Here is a 16,482-nt window from a genome sequence, read left to right as displayed (position 1 = left end):
CAGGAAAACCTTCTACAGGTAGCTTTAGCTGAACACTGTGCAGAGCTTGCACTACACTAACTTGTAGTTTTAGCTGAACACTGTGCAGAGCTCGCAAAAAACTAACTTGTAGCTTACTTAGCTGCCTGCGGTAGTGATAGGATCAGGAAAACACCACCAGCCTTCTACGGGTAGCTTTAGCTGAACACTGTGCAGAGCTCGCAAAAAACTAACTTGTAGCTTATTTAGCTGCCTGCGGTAGTGATAGGATCAGGAAAACACCACCAACCTTCTACAGGTAGCTTTAGGTGAACATTGTGCAGAGCTTGCACTACACTAACTTGTAGCTTATTTAGCTGCCTGCAGTAGTGATAGGATCAGGAAAACACCATCAACCTTCTACAGGTAGCTTTAGCTGAACACTGTGCAGAGCTTGCACTACACTAACTTGTAGTTTTAGCTGAGCACTGTGCAGAGCTCGCAAAAAACTAACTGGTAGCTTATTTAGCTGCCTGCGGTAGTGATAGGATCAGGAAAACACCACCAACCTTCCACAGGTAGCTTTAGGTGAACACTGTGCAGAGCTCGCAAAAAACTAACTTGTAGCTTATTTAGCTGTCTGTGGTAGTGATAGGATCAGGAAAACACCACCAACTTTGGACTGGTAGCTTTAGGTGAACACTGTACAGAGCTCGCAAAAAACTAACTTGTAGCTTATTTAGCTGCCTGCGGTAGTGATAGGATCAGGAGAACACCACCAACCTTCTACAGGTAGCTTTAGCTGAACACTGTGCAGAGGTCGCACTACACTAACTTGTAGCTTTAGCTGAACACTGTGAGAAGAATGCACTACACTAACTTGTAGCTTTAGCTGAACACTGTTCAGAGGATGCACTACACTAACTTGTAGCTTTAGCTGAACACTGTGCAGAGGTCGCACTACACTAACTTGTAGTTTTTAGCTGAACACTGTTCAGAGGACGCACTACACTAACTTGTAGCTTTAGCTGAATGCTGTGCAGAGGTCACACTACACTAACTTGTAGTTTTAGCTGAACACTGTTCAGAGGACGCACTACACTAACTTGTAGCTTTAGCTGAACACTGTGCAGAGGTCACACTACACTAACTTGTAGTTTTAGCTGAACACTGTTCAGAGGATGCACTACACTAACTTGCAGCTTTAGCTGAACACTGTGAGGAGGACGCACTACACTAACTTGTTGCTTTAGCTGAACACTGTGCAGAGGTTGAACTACACTAACGCTAACTCAAATGAAAAGACACTGTCTCTCACTCTCTCTAAGCACGCTGGAACACACTACACAGGGCCGCTGTGCAGGCGGCCTTATATAGTGCGGGGCGTGTTTTAAACCCCCTGAGCCATAATTTGCCAAAGCTACCCTGGCTTTGGCCAATTACAGCTCTCTCTACTGATGGCGCTGTGATTGGCCAAGCATGCAGGTCATAGTGCATGCTTGGCCAATCATCAGCCAGCAATGCACTGCAATGCCGCAGTGAATTATGGGCCGTGACACGCCACACGAATTTGGCGCAAACGGCCCATATCATTCGCAATTCAGTGAGTGATCGAACAGACGATGTTCGAGTCGAACATGGGTTCGACTCGAACACGACGCTCATCCCTAGTCATAAACAGGAGATCAGTAGATGGGGGCCCAGGAGTAAACAGACAGGGAACAAGTTGGAAGGGATCAGGCTGCAGGACAAAGATCCAGGGATACAGGAACAGATATAACAGGTTCAGGATACGGGATACAGGAATCAGGGATCAGGGTTCAGGATAACAGGTAAACAGGCTGCAGGTCAGGGCATAAGGACAATACCAGGGCAAGGTGTGTGTACACTTGCTGGGTATTTATACAATAACTGCTAACGAGGTCAGGTGAAGGTAATACCTGCTCTACACTGCCAGGATCCCTCCGCTGGTGGACGCCAGTACTGCGGTCAAAAGATGACATAATACCAGCAGGGAAAAGCTCTTTTGACAGCTCTAAACTGCCAGGAGACACCTGCTATTGGGCCTCAGTACTGCACGCCAAATGATCGATATTACCAGCGGAGAGAACCTTTCCTGATACCTGAGATGTAAGGAAGTACTCTGCTGGGGACACCTGAGATGTAAGGAAGCACTCCGCTGGGGACACCTGATGGCATCTGGTGGCAGGCGACGTGGCAACTAACATGCTGAGAGCTCCCACTGATTCTGATTCTGCATTATGGTGAATTGAACTATTTAATTTTATATCACAATGTAATAGAAATATTATATTACAATTATATTACAATGTAATAGAAATAATGCGCTTCAATCATCCTGACACCATAACAACCATGGTGCCGGCATGATTGAAGCTCTAACACCAGGTGTTTGGAGTATCTTTATCTGCTTATTGTTAACCTCTTCAGATCCACGCTATTGCCGAATGACGGCAACACCGCAGACCTACATTTCCAGGACTACGTCTATTGACGTTGTCCCATGCACTAGCGGCCTGCGCGCCCCTTGCAGGGTGCGCACAGCACGCTCGGTGATCAGCGAGTCTATGAGACTCGCCTGATCACAGATCGGAGTAAGGGGTCAGTTCCGACCCCCTACCACATGATCAACTGTCAGCCAATGACAGCTGATCATGTGATGTAAACAGAGTCGGTAATCGGCTATTTTTTCTCCCCGCGCTGACAGGGGGGTTTAAGTGCCCAGTAAGCAAGTGGTTAAACTTTTTGGAATACACATATTTCTATTGTGGTGTAGGATCTGGGCCTGCTGTCCCTCCATTCCTCTTTTTTCCTTCCTCTCTCTCTCTCTTTCTTCCTTTGTTTCTCCCTCCATCCCTCATCCATCTCAGACTCTAACCACACCCGCTTTTATTCACGCCCCTTTATGCCATGCCCAATATTACACTTAAACCACGCCCATTTTCCCGGCTGCGCGCTTCGAGTGCCGCATTTTTCTTTCCATACTAGGCCAAACCTCACTAGGCCCATCCCTAATTATAATAAGACTCCGCCCACAGACAAAAAAGTGTCCCTATACATTTTTACAATGTTGGCAACTATGCCCGGTGAGGATGAGGAATGTAAGTTTACTGTTAAGCCTCCCGGGCCCCGCGAGTCCGGCAGTGTCCCAACACACGCAGCCGCATACAGCAGGAGCAGAGAGTAGAGTGAACTGGAGCGGAGTGGGCAGGGCAGAACGCTCGAGCCCGCCTGTGAAGGGACATCATTTTTGGCGCATAAGGAGGCTCTGGAGTCTGGACAGGAGGTAGGAAGGTAGAACATAACTATTTTGAGTTTGATCATACATTTTGTTTACAATCCCAAGGTACTGCTATGGGTGCCAATTTCGCTCCAAGCTATGCCAATTTGACTATGGGCTATTGGGAACTACAGTATGTCCTATATAACAATCCCTTTGCTGCTCATATCATCTACTACGGACGTTACATCGATGATATTGTAATAATCTGGGATGGTCCAAAAGAGAGTGTGGAGCCCTTTGTTGAGCATTGCAACCACAATTCCCTAGGGCTATCTTTCACTCATGTCCAAGACTCTAACAAATTAGCCTTCCTGGACTTCGAACTTTTCCACAGTGAATCCCAAATACATGCCACAAACTTTGTCAAACCAACTGCTGGAAATTCCTACATCCACTACCAGAGTTGTCACCACCCAAGGTGGATCCAAAATATACCTAAAAGTCAATTCCATAGAATTCGGCAAAACTGCACCAAAGACGAAGGCATACTCCTTTCAGAAAAATTCCAGGACAAAGGGCACCCACCAGTCATAAAAGAATGAAGAACATCATAGCCAAACATTGGTGCATCCTGCTCAGAGACCCATTCCTGGGCCCCTCTCTCACCCAACAACCCAAGGTATCCTACTGCAAAGCAAAAAACATAAAGAGTAAAATAGCACCTAGTAAAATCAAAAATGCCCCATCTACCTCAATCTCATATATTCCCCTCATTCCACTAGTGGGAATGTATCAATGACGGAAAAAATTATGCCTCACCTGTAAATTCGTGAACCACGGGCAAAAATACTTCACCATCAAAGGAAAAACATATACAATAAAAGAATTCCACAATTGCTCTAGTGAATACGTGGTATACTGCCTGACCTGCCCATGTGGCCTGTTTTATGTGGGCAGGACTATACGCACCTTACGCCAACATTTTGGCGAACACAGGCGCTTTATAGAAAAGGGCAGTGACAAACATAGTGTCCCTCTCCATTTCCTGAAAGAACACCAAAAATCCACCAAAGGCCTCAAAGTCTGGGTCATAGAGGCCATTCCCATAGATCTTCTGACTGCAGAACGTTTTAAACGTTTATGTCAGCAAGAAACGTACTGGATATATTCCTTGAACACTCTTTCGCCGGGGGGACTCAATGAAGAAATAGAGACACACTCCTTATTGTAGCTTGACCCACGCTATATTTATATTTTACATATTTTATATTTTTTATCGCTATATCCTTTACTAATATATATATATATATATATATTTTTTTTTTTTTACCAATATTTTTACCCTTGACTATCAATCCTTGTCCCCTTTTTTTAGACATTTCCCACTGGGTTCATTTTCTGTTACCCTGGGATATGGCATAACTTGGAGGATAAAAAACTTTTCCCCATCCCCCTCTACTCTTTTATCCCATAATGTGCTCCATTGTCCACCAACAATGTATCCTTATGCATTTTTTAATCCCATTTATGACACTTTCCTTTTTTTTTTTTTTTTTTCCTATCTTTTATTAAAGTTTTCTTTTTATATAATAGTCGCTTATTAAATCAATGATCCTTTTTAAATAAAACATTTTTTCTTTTGCACATGAAGCTATTGATTCTGAACATATTTTTTCCCACTATCAATCTTTAATTGTTTATTTTTTACATCCTTGTTTTCACAATGCGGGTCCACTGGCTGTTGTGGTTCCACAGCCGCGGACTTCCCGCCCTCATCCCATCAGTCAGATGTCCTGTACTTCCATTTAAGTCACTCTCCTCCTGAGAGCAAACAGGCCAGTAGAAGGAGTTGTGAGCCCCGAGCGCATAGCCTGTATTATCTCCTATCTGTGTCTGGACACTTCCTGTGCACCACTGACATCACGTCCGCTTCCGGGTTCCAGGGTGGTTAGCGTGGAGCTTCCACAAACTGGACACTGCTGTTAAGCCTCTCTCAACCAGGAACCAACATCCCCTGAGGTGAAGGACCACCAGTGAAGCCTGCACACCAGCACATCCCAGGACAATACAACCCCTGATGGACATCGCCACCCCATCTGAACTGACTTACCAGTAAGTGTATGTATTACACCTTCACCATATAACAGTCTCAGCAGAGTTGGCGCCTCCACACCCCCCTTCATTTTCAGTACTATGCTCACAGAGGCTATGGACACCCTCTGAGGATGGCTGCCCCCCCCTTTTTTGTTCTAACATTAATGTTCTATCAGAACCATCATTATACAATTCCATTCCTGACATCACAAGATCTGAGCGCCGGAAAACCTTTCTTCTTCAAAAGGGAGTGGGAGACAGACTGTCATCTGTTTTGCACAGTGCCCGGAAAAGCACCTTGTCCCCGTGCAGATGAGGACAAGGGCCTCTTCCCCACAAGCCCTGGAGCGTTAGTTGTGGGGGTGCAAAACTTGAAAAAAACTTTTTTGACTTTACATACACTATAATGTACTGAATGTAACCTGTAGATTTTATTGGCAAATTTTTGTTTTGTTGTTCGAAATTAATATGAGCTGTTGCCTGGGAACGGTGCCACATGAGTGTGGTAATCTGTTGTTCAATGGCATTAGTTCATTTTTTTTGTGGGAGGGGGCTGTTTGCAGGGGGGGTCCATACAACATTTTGCTATGGGACCCTGTGATTTCTAGTTACGCCCATGGCAAGAGCGGTCTTCGAGGTCCGCCAATTTTGCCTTGATCCACATAGTATCATCTTTTTGTACCATATATGCATCCACCAGGTCATTCACTGTGTCAGTGAATTCCTCCATTTTATTTTCCATGTACTGCACTCTATCTCTCATATCTGTAGAGAATTTATGAATCAGGGAGGATAGATTTGTCATGAGAGAGGATTGCAGTGACAGGAGCATGTCCTTCATTGTGGTATCTAGTACAGGCTGTCCTGAAGTAGGAATGGCAGCTATTGATGATTGCAGGGAGGAAATTACATGTTCATTATGCAGTTCTTTACTCACTGTAGTCTCGGCCTGATGTGAGGGATCCATTCTCATCCTTGCTTTTGCTGGGCTCTGGGAGACCAGGGATAGCGGAGGAGAGTTGTAGGGTGAAGATGGGGCCTCTCTCTATTTCCCCTGGATCATCGTCTGGAAGGTCAGTGTAGGCTGATGGTGGCTGTGCTGTGCAGTGATGGCTCCAGCAGCACCATCTTGTCTCCTTCCCTGCTGCATAGCAAGCCAGAGGAAGAAGGCTGTGAGCTTCTGCAGGCACCTTTCTTGCTTTCTCTTGTGGGACATCTGGTCAGCGGAGTTCGCGGGAGTGTGGGAGCTGCTTGTTGGTCTCGGTGGGGCTGATTTTTTGCCCTTTCACTGTCTTTGTCCATCCAGCTGATGAGAGCTCCAGGCTTAGGCTGCCATCTCGTACGTGCGCAAGCCACGCTCCCTAGTTATATAGATTTTAATTACACTTGTTATTCTTTTGATTTAATATTATTGTACACTCCTCTCGGTTTGCATTTTGTGTTTGGTTTTATATACATACTGCCTGCTTTGCCTATACTGTATATGAGATAAAAAATTGAGCAGCAGTGTGGTTGAATAAGTACTCTGCCTGAGGGAGGACTCAAGGTTATATAAAGGAGTGTGTCTGTCAGTATGCCCAGCCCCCCATGCTGCTGTCTTTTTGGCAGTGGAAACTTTGTAAGTGCTCTTGCTGGCTTTAATTCTTTGATTTTTTAGGCCTGGTTCACACTGTTGGGATTTTAGATGCAACTTAGGTCACACTAAATTGCCTGAGAATGAAAATAACATTGCTTCCAATGGTGCCTGTTCAAATCAGTGTAGCAAAGCTGTGATGCTATTTGGTGAGGGGTCTTGTGCTACCTTGGTGCAATTTATAGTTTTATATGGTCCCACAGAATATGCAAACCATATCCAAAATGCAACCAATGTCACATCAGAGTCGCACTACAAAATCACACTGCAAATTGCGTCAAAATCACATTGCAGTAGTGTGAACCAAGCCCTAATGTTGCTGTTTACATTTCATACTTCAGTAATATCTTCTGGTTAAATAGACTATGAGAGCCTCCTCCCTGTTTCCTCTATGTGCTTTATGATTGAACTGTCTGTGAGGAGCGAGATCTGAGTTGGGTGTCTGGGTTGAGCAGCAAAGAATTGTCGGGTCTGTGATATAAAGTTGAGGGATTTAAGTGCTGAGAGCATTCATCCATGCTGGGATCAGTCACACACATGCAGTCAGAGGGTGTGGGTCTTGTAAGCATATTACCTACCTTTGGTGCTGGGATCACTGGATCTGTGGATTCACTTCACAGCTGACATTTAATTCTTCAACTTGTAAAAGGCACGAATGCACTTTATTGATTGTGGACACTGTGTTCATTATTTATTCATTATTTAAACTTCATTTCTGAATATGTATTGATTGATTATACATATGGGGACCTTTTATTTTTTAAATTGATTGATTGATTGATTTATTAGTTTATATGTATTTGAAAATTGATTTCATTATTGAATTATGTGCACTGAAAGATTTCTCATCGTATCAAATTTATTATTGGCACTAACAGATTCTTTAAATTATGTATTGATATAAGGTTTGGTTTCATTGTTTTTTGGTGCTGCAATTTATTTATCTTCAACAGGATTGTATAATTTTTTTCAGTGTCTTTAGCCACACTCTTGAAAAAGAGATCCTCTTCTCAGGTACCCTCCCTCCCCATCCCCTCAGTCTCCTCATTGGCTCACTGACTGAGTTTGTCAGTAGCGGGAGCCAATGGCTCAGCCAATCAAGAGTGAGAGTCCCCAGAGTGAGAGTGAGAGTCCCCAGAGAGGCGAGTGGATCGTGATGGGGCTCGGTTAGGTAATACAGTCAGGTCCATAAATATTGGGACATCGACACAATTCTAATCTTTTTGGCTCTATACACCACCACAATGGATTTGAAATGAAACGAACAAGATGTGCTTTAACTGCAGACTTTCAGCTTTAATTTGAGGGCATTTACATCCAAATCAGGTGAACAGTGTAGGAATTACAGCAGTTTGTATATGTGCCTCCCACTTTTTAAGGGACCAAAAGTAATGGGACAGATTAACAATCATCCATCAAACTTTCACTTTTTAATACTTGGTTTCAAATCCTTTGCAGTCAATTACAGCCTGAAGTCTGGAATGCATAGACATCACCAGACGCTGGGTTTCATCCCTGGTGATGCTCTGCCAGCCCTCTACTGCAACTGTCTTCGGTTCCTGCTTGTTCTTGGGGCATTTTCCTTTCAGTTTTGTCTTCAGCAAGTGAAATGCATGCTCAGTCAGATGCAGGTCAGGTGATTGACTTGGCCATTGCATAACATTCCACTTCTTTCCCTTAAAAAACTCTTTGGTTGCTTTTGCAGTATGCTTCGGGTCATTGTCCATCTGCACTGTGAAGCGCCGTCCAATGAGTTCTGAAGCATTTTGCTGAATATGAGCAGATAATATTGCCCAAAACACTTCAGAATTCATCCTGCTGCTTTTGTCAGCAGTCACATCATCAATAAATACAAGAGAACCAGTTCCATTGGCAGCCATACATGCCCACGCCATGACACTACCACCACCATGCTTCACTGATAAGATGGTATGCTTTGGATCATGAGCAGTTCCTTTCCTTCTCCCTACTCTTCTCTTCCCATCACTCTGGTACAAGTTGATCTTGGTCTCATCTGTCCATAGGATGTTGTTCCAGAACTGTGAAGGCTTTTTTAGATGTTGTTTGGCAAACTCTAATCTGGCCTTCCTGCTTTTGAGGCTCACCAATGGTTTACATCTTGTGGTGAACTCTCTGTATTCACTCTGGTGAACTCTTCTCTTGATTGTTGACTTTGACACACATACACCTACCTCCTGGAGAGTGTTCTTGATGTGGCCAACTGTTGTGAAGGGTGTTTTCTTCACGAGGGAAAGAATTCTTCGGTCATCCACCACAGTTGTTTTCCGTGGTCTTCCAGGTCTTTTGGTGTTTCTGAGCTCACTGGTGCGTTCTTTCTTTTTAAGGATGTTCCAAACAGTTGATTTGGCCACACCTAATGTTTTTGCTCTCTCTCTGATGGGTTTGTTTTGTTTTTTCAGCCTAATGATGACTTGCTTCACTGATAGTGACAGCTCTTTGGATCTCATAGTTGACAGCAACAGATTCCAAACACTAATAGCACACTTGAAATGAACTCTGGACCTTTTATCTGCTCCTTGTAAATGGGATAATGAGGGAATAACACACACCTGGCCATGGAACAGCTGAGCAGCCATTATTTTGGTCCCTTAAAAAATGGGAGGCACATATACAAACTGTTGTAATTCCTACACTGTTCACCTGATTTGGATGTAAATACCCTCAAATTAAAGCTGAAAGTCTGCAGTTAAAGTGCATCTTGTTCATTTCATTTCAAACCCATTGTGGTGGTGTATATAGCCAAAAAGATTAGAATTGTGTTGATGTACCAATATTTATGGACCTGACTGTAGGTTAATTTATCTTCATGCATCGAATTCTTGAATGTAAAAAAAATAATGAGGCTTTAAAACCACTTTAATGACCTGTGCTGTGATAAAACCCTTACATGTAATTTGTAATTAAATATGTATATTGGCCAGTCATGAATGTACAACATATTAGATAAGGTGAAGATGTAATAATCTTGCTTGTGCTAGCCAAAATCCATTTTTTTTCACATTATTAACTAACATTCAGTTTGAAAATTAAATATACTGTACCATTTGATTAATCAGCAGCCTTTATCCCTTCAGTATCAACCCCATAAATAGCCTAACAAAAAAAAAACATCCCAATAACCTAATTTTATCTTAACATGTTATGGTAAATCCCAAATCCAGCAAAATCTATTTGTGCATCTCCTTTAAGACACTTTGATGCATAAAAAGAAATGTTCCCTCACCTTAACCAACTTAAGGCCATTACAGATAGAAAGCTATAAAAAAAAAATAAAAACTCTGAATGCATAATCTACTGAAAGCAATGTAACTTTATACCTTATGAATTTCTATTTCTCACTCAGGCATTAAAAGCACATGTCTTTGTACTCTGTATTAGGGATGAGCCGAACACCCCCCGATTCGGTTCGCACCAGAACCTGCGAACGGACCGAAAATTCGCACAAACGTTAGAACCCCATTGACGTCTATGGGACTCGAACGTTCGAAATCAAAAGTGCTCATTTTAAAGGCTAATTTGCATGGTATTGTCCTAAAAAGGATTTGGGGACCCGGGTCCTACCCCAGGGGACATGTATCAATGCAAAAAAAACTTTTAAAAACGTCCGTTTTTTTAGGGAGCAGTGATTTTAATGATGGTTAAAGTAAAAAAAAAAAGTGAAATATTCCTTTAAATATCGTACCTGGGGGGTGTCTATAGTATGCCTGTAAAGTGGCGCGTGTTTCCCGTGTTTAGAACAGTCCCTGCACCAAATGTCATTTTTAAAGGAAAAAATCTCATTTAAAACTGCTTGCGGGTTTAATGTAATGTCGGGTCCTGGCAATATGGATGAAAATCAGTGAGACAAACGGTATGGGTACCCCCCAGTCCATTACCAGGCCCTTTGGGTCTTGTATGGATATTAAGGTGAACCCTGCACCCAAATTAAAATAAGGAAAGGTGTGGGGCCACAAGGCTCTATATACTCTGAACAGCAGTATACAGGCGGTGCAAAAAAGACTGGGACTGTAGGTTTGTTGTTAAGTAGAATCTGTTTGTCATTTTGAACGGGTACATTTTTAACGTGTTTAGCTCCAGCCAAAAAATCTTTTTTAAGCTTTTTGGAAAACATAGGGAAGGGTTATCACCCCTGTGACATTTGTTTTGCTGTCTTTCCTCCTCTTTAGAAGATTTCACCTCACTCTTTGTCCCAATGACAAATGTTTTTTGAAAATTTGGGTTTTTTTGTGGAACAAGGATTGGAAAGCTTCAGTGGAAAGGAGAAATGTTTTTCCCATATTAACTCTTACAGGAGAGAATTTCCCTTCCTAGGGGTAGATTTCATCTCACTTCCTGTTGTCTCCTTCCGTTTGCAAGTAGGAGTCGTTTGTAAGTTAGATGTTTGAAAGTAGGGGTCTGCCCTATATACTCAGCATAAATTTGGCCCTTAGGTGTTGTTGTGGCCACAACAACGTAAGCCCTCACAGGGCCCTGCTGTGAAATATTAGATCAAGAATTGTAATTTACATGCCCCTGTTGAACAGGGGCAGAAAAACTGGGCCTTTGGTGGTGGTGGTGCTGGTGCCACAACACTGTAAGTCCTCACTCGCTCTTGGTGGGTGCAGAAATGGGCCCTGCTGTGAAATATTAGATCAAGAATTGTAATTACATGCCCCTGTTGAACAGGGGCAGAAAAATTGGGCCTTTGGTGGTGGTGGTGGTGGTGGTGCCACAACACTGCAACCCCTCACAGACACTCTAGTTGGAACGCAGGAACAAGCCCTGCTGCAAAGTATTGCATCAAAAATTGTAATTACACGCCCCTGTTAAACAGGGGCAGAAAAATTGGGCCTTAGGCACTGGTGCTGGTGCTACAACACTGCAACCCCTCACAGACACTCTAGTTGGAACGCAGGAACGAGCCCTGCTGCAAAGTATTGCATCAAAAATTGTAATTACATGCCCCTGTTAAACAGGGGCAGAAAAATTGTGCCTTAGGCACTGGTGCTGGTGCTACAACACTGCAACCCCTCACAGACACTCTAGTTGGAACGCAGGAACGAGCCCTGCTGCAAAGTATTGCATCAAAAATTCTAATTACACGCCCCTGTTAAACAGGGGCAGAAAAATTGGGCCTTAGGCACTGGTGCTGGTGCTACAACACTGCAACCCCTCACAGACACTCTAGTTGGAATGCAGGAACTAGCCCTGCTGCAAAGTATTGCATCAAAAATTGTAATTAGACGCCCCTGTTAAACAGGGGCGGAAAAATTGGGCCTTAGGCACTGGTGCTGGTGCTACAACACTGCAACCCCTCACAGACACTCTAGTTGGAACGCAGGAACGAGCCCTGCTGCAAAGTATTGCATCAAAAATTGTAATTACACGCCCCTGTTAAACAGGGGCAGAAAAATTGGGCCTTAGGCACTGGTGCCACAACACTGCAACCCTTCACAGACACTCTAGTTGGAACGCAGGAACGAGCCCTGCTGCAAAGTATTGCACCAAAAATTGTAATCACACGCCACTGTTAAACAGGGGCTGAAAAATTGTGCCTTAGGCATTGGTGGTGGCGCCCAGAACCAAAAATGTTCTTTCAAGCTATCAGCGTGATGATTGAGGAGGAAGAGGATAATTACTCAGGGATAGTCACTCAGCATCAGCATAGGCAGTCTTTGAAGGGATCTGAGATTTTAAAAAAAATTATTCGGTTACATCAGCATCAGGTGCTTGGTAGCTGGTGGTGATCCAAGACTGATTCATTTTTATGAAGGTCAGTCGATCGACCGAGTCGGTGGACAGACGCACCCTGTGATCGGTTACAAAGCCTCCAGCAGCACTGAATGTGCGTTCCGAAAGAACGCTGGATGCATGACAGGCCAGTAGCTCAATTGCATACTGTGCAAGCTCTGGCCAGTGATCCATCCTCAAGACCCAGTAACCCAGAGGATTTTCGGTGGGAAAGGTGTCCAAGTCTGATCTTGCCCCTAGGTATTCCTGCACCATGTAAAACAGACGCTGGCGATGGTTGGTGGAACCGATCATACCTTGGGGCTGCGGACCAAAAAATTGTCTGAACGCATCGGTCAGACGGCCACCTTCTCCACCGCTCCTTCTTTGACTGACCGAAGCCTCAGCAACACAGGAGTTTGTAACCTCCCAGTCTCTGGGAACGTGTTGCACAGACCTTTCTGCAAGGCCTCCCGAAGATGTTTCATCCTCTGCTCCATCTGCGATGGCAAGATAAGGTCCGCAACCTTACCCTTGTAACGTGGATCAAGGAGGGTTGCCAGCCAGTATTGGTCCTTCTCCTTGATACCACGAATACGAGGATCCTTACGCAGGCTTTGCAGTATCAGGGAGGCCATGCAGCGTAGGTTTGCTGAGGCATTCGGTCCGGAGTCCTCTGGGTCACTAAGGACGACATGGTCCGCAGCCACCTCCTCCCAGCCACGTACAAGTCCATGTGTTTCTTGGGACTGATCCCTTAAAGACTGCTGCTGATGCTGAGTGCCAGGCTCCACCTCCATACTGACACAATCTTCCTCCTCCTCCTCCTTGTCCTCTTCCTGTGTGATTGGCGGGCATGCAGAAACACTGTCTGGATAAAGGGGGCCTTGAGAGCTAAGGAAGTCCTCCTCTTCCTGCCTCTGTTCTGCCTCAAGTGCCCTGTCCATTATTCCACGCAGCGTGTGCTCCAACAGGTGGACAAGGGGGACAGTGTCACTGATGCATGCACTGTCACTGCTCACCATCCTCGTGGCCTCCTCAAATGGTGACAGGACAGTGCATGCATCCCTGATCATGGCCCACTGGCATGGGGAAAAAAAACAAGCTCCCCTGACCCTGTCCTGGTGCCATAGTCGCACAGGTACTCATTGATGGCCCTCTGCTGCGTGTGCAGCCGCTGCAGCATGGCCAACGTTGAGTTCCACCTGGTGGGCATGTCACAGATTAGGCGGTTCTTGGGCAGGTTAAACTCCTTTTGGAGGTCCGTCAGCCGAGCACTGGCATTATATGACCGGCGGAAATGCACACAGACTTTCCTGGCCTGCCTCAGGACATCCTGTAAGCCCGGGTACCTGCCCAAGAACTGCTGCACCACCAAGTTAAGGACGTGAGCCAAACAGGGCACATGGGTCATTTGTCCCTGTTGGAGGGCAGAGAGGAGGTTGGTGCCATTGTCACAAAACACCATTCCTGCCTTAAGTTGGCGTGGCGTCAACCACCTCTGAACCTGCCCCTGCAGAGCTGACAGAACCTCTGCCCCAGTGTGGCTCCTGTCCCCCAAGCACACCAGCTCAAGCACCGCCTGGCATCTTTTGGCCTGCATACTTGCGTAGCCCCTTGAATGGCTATGGAGCACTGCTGGTTCCGAGGACAAAGCACAGGAAGAGGCCATGGAGGAAGAAGAAGAGGAGGGGGTGGAGGAGAGAGGTGTGTCACAATCATTAGCATTTTGGAGGTGTGGTGGCGGAACAACCTCCAACACTACTGCACCTTGTCCTGCATCCTTCCCAGCTGCCAGCAGAGTCACCCAATGCGCCGTGAAACTTAAGTAACGTCCCTGTCCATGCCTGCTGGACCATGAGTCAGCGGTAATATGCACCTTACCGCTGACCGCCCTGTCCAGCGAGGCATGGACTTTGCCTTCCACATGCTGGTAGAGAGCCGGAATCGCCTTCCGTGAGAAAAAGTGGCGTTTAGGTACCTGCCACTGAGGAACCGCACATTCCACAAACTCACGGAAGGGGGCAGAGTCTACCAACTGAAAAGGCAGCAGTTGAAGTGCTAGCAATTTTGCCAAGCTAGCATTCAACCGCTGGGCATGTGGATGGCTGGGAGTGAACTTCTTTCAGCGGTGCAGCAGCTGGGGCAGGGAAATTTGCCTGGTACAATCTGACGTCGGTGTACTGAAAGCAGATTGCCCACAAGTACTTGGCTGTGACACACCTAATTCTACACCTTCATTCCTCTCAGTGCAGGTCTCAGAGAGGACTGAAGGTATAGTGGGGTTGGAGATCTCAGCTGATGAGGAGCAAGGAGAGGTCCTCTTTGTTCTTTGGTGTGGGTCTTTTAGATACGCTTGCCAACTAACTGCATGGCAGGTCAACATATGTCTGGTCAAGCATGTGGTACTCAAGCGGGAGATGTTTTGGCCACGCGAGATACGCTTGAGACATATGTTGCAAATAGCAGTGGTGCGATCTGATGCACTCGTCTCAAAAAAGGCCCACACCAAAGAACTTTTTGAATAACGCGCAGAGACTGCAGCGCCCTGCACATGTGGAGCTTTGGGATGTGATGCAGTCAATGTGCTGCCCTTAGGCTGGCCCCTGGAGGGCATCCTGCCTCGTTGGTGATGTGCCGCCTCCTCCTCTCTCCTATCAGGCACCCACGTTGAGTCAGTGACCTCATCATCCCCTCCCTCCTCATCACTGGAGCAAACCTGGCAGTATGCTGCAGCAGGAGGAGCATGACTGCCAGATTGCTGTCCTTCTTGGGCACCCCCTCTGTCTGCGCTCATGTTACTGCCTTCATCGAGCTCAGTATCATCATCAGAGCCTTCCAAACGCTGGGCATCCTCCTGGAGCATGTGCCCAACACTGTGGTCAAACAGTTCGAGGGACTCCTCAGGAGGACATGGTGGGGCTAGGGAAGGAGTCACTGATGACATTGAGCCGAGGGAAGAGGCCGCTGCTTTGCCAGACAAAGTACCCTGGGCATGGGTGAGAGAGGATGAGGAGGATGAGGACGGCTTGGTCATCCACTCGACCAAGTCTTCCGCATGTTGTGGCTCAACACGGCCAGCTGCCGAAAAAAAGCCCAAGCGTGTCCCACGGCCACATGCTGATGAAGATGCACCGTCTCCATGACCAGCACTAGACACAGAGCCTGCTTGCCCTCTCTTATTGACTTGTGACTGTCTGCCTCTCCTTCTTGGCCTTCCAGGCCTGTAGCTGCACTAAGCTGGGATATGTATATATATATATATATATATATATATATATATATATATATGTACTGATACTGCAGCTAGCAAAATCAACTGCCTGCCTGTAGTATGAGAACACCACCAACCTTCTACAGGTAGCTTTAGCTGAACACTGTGAGGTGGACGCACCCCACTAACTTGTAGGTTTAGCTGAACACTGTGAGCAGGACGCACCCCACTAACTTGTAGGTTTAGCTGAACACTGTGAGGTGGATGCACCACACTAACTTGTAGGTTTAGCTGAACACTGTGAGGTGGACGCACCACACTAACTTGTAGGTTTAGCTGAACACTGTGAGCAGGACGCACCCCACTAACTTGTAGGTTTAGCTGAACACTGTGAGCAGGACGCACCCCACTAACTTGTAGGTTTAGCTGAACACTGTGAGCAGGACGCACTGCACTAACTGTAAATAGTCTAGCTGCCTGACTGTGGTACTAATAGGATCAAAAGAACACCAGTAATTTTCTTCAGGTAGCTGTATATACTGTAACAAGACAAGCCTGCCTGTCAGTAGGAAGATAACAGGAACGGATCTAGCTGAACACTGTGAGCAG

Source organism: Aquarana catesbeiana, linkage group LG01 (assembly GCF_042186555.1).
Source record: "Aquarana catesbeiana isolate 2022-GZ linkage group LG01, ASM4218655v1, whole genome shotgun sequence".
NCBI classification, from domain to species: Eukaryota; Metazoa; Chordata; class Amphibia; order Anura; family Ranidae; genus Aquarana; species Aquarana catesbeiana.
The sequence above is the reverse complement of the archived record's forward strand: the minus strand, read 5'-3'. Positions refer to the sequence as shown.